The sequence below is a fragment of the Hemiscyllium ocellatum genome, chromosome 12 (assembly GCF_020745735.1).
Source record: "Hemiscyllium ocellatum isolate sHemOce1 chromosome 12, sHemOce1.pat.X.cur, whole genome shotgun sequence".
NCBI classification, from domain to species: Eukaryota; Metazoa; Chordata; class Chondrichthyes; order Orectolobiformes; family Hemiscylliidae; genus Hemiscyllium; species Hemiscyllium ocellatum.
The window spans coordinates 48,284,664-48,291,168 of NC_083412.1; positions in this window are offsets into that span (position 1 = coordinate 48,284,664).

Genomic DNA, 6,505 nt, shown 5'->3' on the forward strand with positions numbered 1-6,505 from the left:
TAGCGTGTTGAACACTACAAAGGCCTACTATCTCTACAGATCTAATCCAGTGTTGCATTATCTAAGGTGGAAATTTTCTTTGAGATCATTACACAGCATGAAGTCGAGTAAACTGTGGTATGCAACATCTTTTGAAGTACAATACTTGGTATGTATTGACATTTCTGTGTTAAGATGGTCACAAAATTTGCCTTTAACAGAGATGACTTTGTATGTATAGTGGTTGTAATGACACTGGCAGATATTTATTATTTACCTGCTGTGGACAGGTCACTTACACAGAGGGGTTTCATTTTGAATATTAAAAGGTTTAATATATAATGCAGCATCCATGCAACTGCAGTTAGGTACAAAAATTTATTTCTCAGATGTGCAAATAACTCATTGTTATTGAAATATGAGGAAAAGCACAGTGAGTTTTTTTTCTAATTGCAGATGGTTTTGAAAAAGTTTACTACATGGATGTGCATTTTTTTTTACAACAGTATTTGAGCAGAGGTGAGGCTTTTTGGAACTTTTGCGTACACTGCCACTAATATTCAGAAGACTGTTAAGGTTGTAAGATCTCTTCCAGACATCAGATGAGCTGAATTGAAGGAACATTTTTTTTCCCCCACAATGTGTGGTTGATATCATTCAAAATTAGCATATAATCAACGTGGTCTGTTTGACTTGCTGTCTTTTTGATTGCTGCTCCTTTTTTGTCTTTTATTTTATCTTCAGATTGTCAATAATGAATAATCCAATCAATATTACAATATTTTGATTAATTTTTTTTGTTGCCATAGACATAATTAGAGTTTCATGATGCATCTATTGCAGTGCTCCAAATCAGGCAGTCAGTCATTATAATGAATATGAAGTTGAGAACAGCTTCAGTTGTGCGCTATGAGTAAGTTTTGAGAGCAGAGGGTCTTGATCAGTACAATTACATTTTTCCTCAGATGTTTTGTTCAAATCGCTTGTCCTTACTTATTCTTTCTTTAAAGATTGAACAACTGTAGAGGAATGGTGCAGTTGAAGGGTTTTGTGTTTTTTTTCTTATGTATCTGTACAAAAGAGATGCAAATACTTGAAATTTTCATATGCGCACAATTTTAGCTGAAAATATACAATATACTGCATATGTTAGCTTTAAATCATTACCATAAAAATAGCATTTTGTAGAACCCAAAAACTGAAATGAATGTGTCACAAAGTGCTTTTAAGCTAGTTTTGTCCTTTTTAAATTTTGCCATTGACCAGGCCTGGAACATATCACTTGCTTCTTTTGGGATGTATTAGGATCAAATGCTAAAAAGCAACTTGCATATGCACCTATCTGACTACAAATTTGTTTATAGGCAAGCATTATTTTTGTAAACTTTTACATTGCACGTTTTCTATTAACCATTCTGTTATTTTGCTGGCAATATGTTAATCTGGTCTGTACTGCATCAGTGTTACTTGCAGGTTGTTGCATGTAATTACACTACTTCTGTGTCTACACAGTGAAATATACTTCCTGTTATATTCCCTTGTATAATAACCCATGCACACAGAAACATCATTCCACTTGCTGAATGGTCCAGTGTTACATATTACATTTGATATCTGTAATACAGCCTGTTTAACAAATCCTAATCCTGTTTAATCGCAGATTATTACAATTTCATATACTGATGCACACAACTTGTCCACATACAAAACTTGCTACATTTCTTCATTTTTTTGATTAGTTGATGAATATCCACGGTCCTTCATTTAGTTGTTTGTTTCCCATAATGCATTTTGCTAATCTTACATCTTAATTTTCATATTTTACTTTCTTTGCCCGTCATTAGTTTGATTTCCCAACCATAGGAATTACTTTCTCCCTCTCTCTGTAAATAAGAGAGAGGGAGAGTCTACAATTCATCTATCTCTTTTTAAAATCCCTGTTTGATTCGTTGATTCTGAATAATCTTTGTCCATGAGTGTGGACAATCTTAGAAAGTAACCTCGCTTGTGGTGGCACAGAGTTATTAAATCTGTCTCTGCAGATGAGCTGAATTAAATAATAGGACTATAATTAAATAATGAATGGTGCATCCAAGGTTAATGATTCTCTTTCCTAATGTCAGTTTAGTTCCCTGTCATTATAGGGTTGTCTATTCCTCCCAAATCAGTTCCACCAATTACACTATCAACACTTCAGCTAAACTGATTTTCTTTAATCATATAGGAAATAAACTAATAGTGATGACTGCACTTCCTTTTTAATGTCTTTGTTTGACACGTGCCCACATAAAAAAATAGTGTACACTTTTGTTTGTTTTTCTGTAATTGGCACTTTTTTTAGCTGCTTCACAGCTAAATGTTTTAACAATATAAAACAGGCAGTGTTTCATTACGTATAATGGATGTTTCATTTGATTATAGATAAACCATGAACGCAGCTTGTGATTATGAATATTTTAGTAATTGTTTGGTTGCTGTAGTACACTGATATATGCTGTTCTCTTTTAAAGTTAGTGCTGACATCAAGCTTAAATTGTTCTGAAAAAACAGAAAACAGATTGGTCAACATATATTTTGAAAATCTTTCTGTTAATGTAGTAATTCAGTATTTTGACTGACTGACTGATTAAGCTGTACAAAAAATATGGCAACAATCTTAGTTAACCTTTTGTAGACCAATAGGTCTTTTAAGAAGTCCTGTTGGCTTAACATTATGGAGTACAGATTTAGATCTTGAGATTTTAAGGTGCAAATATGAAAGGAAGGGTGGTTGGCTTTACGCTAGGCATTAGCCGCAATAAGTGGAAGCCTCTCAAATGATATAAGGCTATTTTACTGGAATAGTGTCCTGTGGAAGGAATATTTAACCAAGCTTAACTTTGCAATGCAGTATTTGTTTATACAATAGTACACATTTACATTTTATTACAGAATAGATCTGCCTTGCAATATTAAATGCAATCACTTTGAGTCACTTGCTTATCACCAGCCCGCTGCATTCACAGTGTCTCTTGGTTTCCATAGTATTTGTCCTTTTTAATCGGTGAGCCCATCAGTCAGACATAGGAATGTGTACTAACAAGACAGTATTAGATTATTGAAGTTCAATAGTTCAGAAATTGTGAAATGTAGAATTTGGTCTTCTGTATGCACAACCCACTGTGTACTTATGGCACACTTGAAAATACCTTCTTGGGTATTTCACTTTATATTTTGGAGGCTTAAAATTGTGAACCTTGGCAACAATACAAGTCAAAAAATCAACATGTATTTTAATAACTGTAACCAATTAGTCATCTTTATTGTTGATATGGTTTGTTGCATGATTTATTGACATATTTTGTATCATCATCACTCAATTTTATTTATCTCCCTTGTTTTGGGTGGGACATATAGCTTTGCATTGTTTACTCTGGAAACTAACCTGAACATTTGTAGAATCATGTGGTTTAGAATTTTTTTAACTACATATCGCATTTAAAAAAAAATACTGGACAATTATTAGTTTGTTTGAACAACCTATTGAGGATCTGTCATGAGCAATGTGGATTAGTGCCTTTAAATAATACATCAGAACATGATTTTTAGCTTGTATTAAATGTGAACAATCCTGCACCTCCACTTTATGCAGGAAAATGATAGGCTTTTCTTTGAAGGTGTTGGTAGATCTAGGTGTCTTTAAAGGAGACAAGTAGTCCTGTGGGGTAGTATTATAACTTGCTCAGTTGTTGGGTAATGTTGTTCAAGTTTGCATCTAAAGATTCTCACACCCAGTGATATTTTTGGATTCTCTATTAAAATATCTGAGGAAATATCAAACAAAACTAGAACAAACATCCTTTAAAGAAGGGGAGAGAACTAAAAGCTAATAATAATGCCCTGAACATATTGACAAAAAATAATTCCACTAGATTCTTTATACTCGTCTGAGAATTTGACTTCTCAAACTTACAACAGTAGCTGTTTAAACATCATGTAAAAATCCCTGTTTATAGAAATATATATATACATATATATATTTCTATATATATAGATTAATATTCAACTTAAAGTTACTTAAGCTGAAAGAAGTACATTTTGAACATATTGATTTGTGTAATAGAGATAGCTCAACAGTTGCAACTTTAATTGTGCACACTTTGTTGTATAATTACAAACCAGAGAGCAATTTATAATAGACATTGTATACTTTTAAACACTGGTGAATTCATAATAATATTTCAGCCCCAAAATTATAGGAAATTAGAACCACACTGCCAATTGTAAACTTCCTATAGATGAGTATTTTACAAGTAAGCTCCCATTGCTAGTTATGAACTTTGTTTCATGCAATGTAAACTATTGTTTATTAATTTAGTATAAGCAACTTATAAATTGGCTATTTCTTATTTTTGAATATTATACTGATGTTCCAGCAAACATTTATGTAACATATTCGCTCTCTTTCCATAAAAATAGGAATACCAAACTGTTATAAACTGTGTATCAAGTAGAATGTAGCACAGTGCTTCTTAATGAACTTTTTGTTTAAATTGGGGCTTCCCTAATGAATAATCAAAATCTCTTTTTTACTGATTACCTTTCTGGCTGGTAACGAACCCCCTATATTAGCACTCTCATGTTGAATCAGCCATTTGACTCTGCTTGTCATAAGGCTTGATGAGTTGGTGGCATTGTTCAGGGCTCACACATCACTAGTTGGAAAGTTAATGGCCTTTCGAGTCTGACTTTCTGACTGTTTAAATTAATGGACAGAAGACCAGGCACTATGGTTCTGTAATTTCCTAACTAATGCTACCTATGAGCAGTAGTTCACCCTAGAAATGAGCAATGCGGGTAATCAGGACTCCTGCCCTTTGCTGTCCTCCAACTGTGATTATAATGAGTAGAATTGGTAGTTCCTACCCTAGCTCATTGCTGGGTCAACAACTTGGAGTAACCCCCTCCTCACAGCTGTAAATTAGATATTCTATTTAACACTGAATTCCCATACAAGCGACTGACAAGATTAACAAATCATTTGCAGAACTGACTGAACAACTGATCAATTAATCAAGATATTGCATAAATTCTTTATCACAGTGATGTTAATTTTTTTAATCAGCGGTAACTTATAGTACAATTCAAGCAATTAATTAAACTAATAAAATCACAATACAAATATCGCAACTCAATGCATTGATGATACTTTATATGTTTTTATAAAATCACATTCATAGAATAGTCTCTAGATTTGTAAACCTGTATAGGCCTTTATTCCTGTAAGGTATTATCTTAAACTAAACATTTTTCATTGGCAAATTGTCAGATGTTTCAATACAGTACTGGCAACCTCACACAAATGAATATGCTATTATATCATTACTTGATTAATAAGTTTATTAGGATGAGTATGAGAATTTAGTAAGCTATTTCCAAATGCTCTACTTGGCACTAGCTGAACTATACACATTATATTTAGTCTTCTGTCATCAGGAAAAGGCAGCAAGGCAGTAATTAAAGCAAAGTGATTCAAATCAGTTATAGTTTGAGTCAGAATAGTTAGCAGACTATGAAGGGTGTATGTAATTCATGGTTTTAAGAAAGTATTGTTCGTTTCCATCTCTAAATGATAAAAGGATGAGCCTCTGAAAAGTGCCAGCTGTTTTGCAATAGTTGTAATAGTGAGTTTAGGATAATTCATCATGAATGGATCAAATTGTGACACATACAGATATCTGTTTCCCCTTGCAAATGAGGTAAATTATGCTCCTATTCAGTAATTCACATGATTGAGTAAAGTACCGTATATCAACTAGAAGAATCTTATTTTTAAAAATTGTCTAATTGAGACTTTTTTCACTATTTAGAAAGTAGTAAACAACAACTTTAAGCTGTTGCTGTTAGCACTTTGCTATTCTAATGTAGGGTGTGATGAGAATACAGGTGTAAGCTATTGCTGCCTTGGATAATGCTTTATTGCATATCTTTGAAATGATACAGTATATTTAAGCAACAATTTAAATTATTTTACAGTATTATAGCAACTTCCCTTAATCAAGAAGTACATGACATGAAAAATATGCATGTACTAATCATAAACACTAAAGATAGAGACATTTAAACAAGTTATTGAACACTGGTAACTTCTATTTCTCAAGTTAAAATTCACAATAAAAACTGAAGGTACTGGAAAATTTCAAAATCGCTGCCAGAATTTGTGGAGAAAGAAATAGTATTAATGTTTTGAGTCTAATATGAGTTCTTCATAACTGACGGAAGATGTGGCAAAGTGATGGGTTTTATACTACAGAAGACGGTAGGAAACAACAAATGGAAGAGAAGGGAAAGTCAGTAGAAAGTTAGAGGAAGTTTAAAGATCACAGGTTTCACAGATTTCAGCAGAGCTGCTCTATATTCTGCTATTAACACCTTCAGTGGATCTAGTAGTCTTCTCCATAACTATTCCCACTCCTTTAGCATTTCATTCTGTGACACCTGTGATTTCTAATCTCCTTTTGACTCTAAACCTTCTGACCTTCCCTTC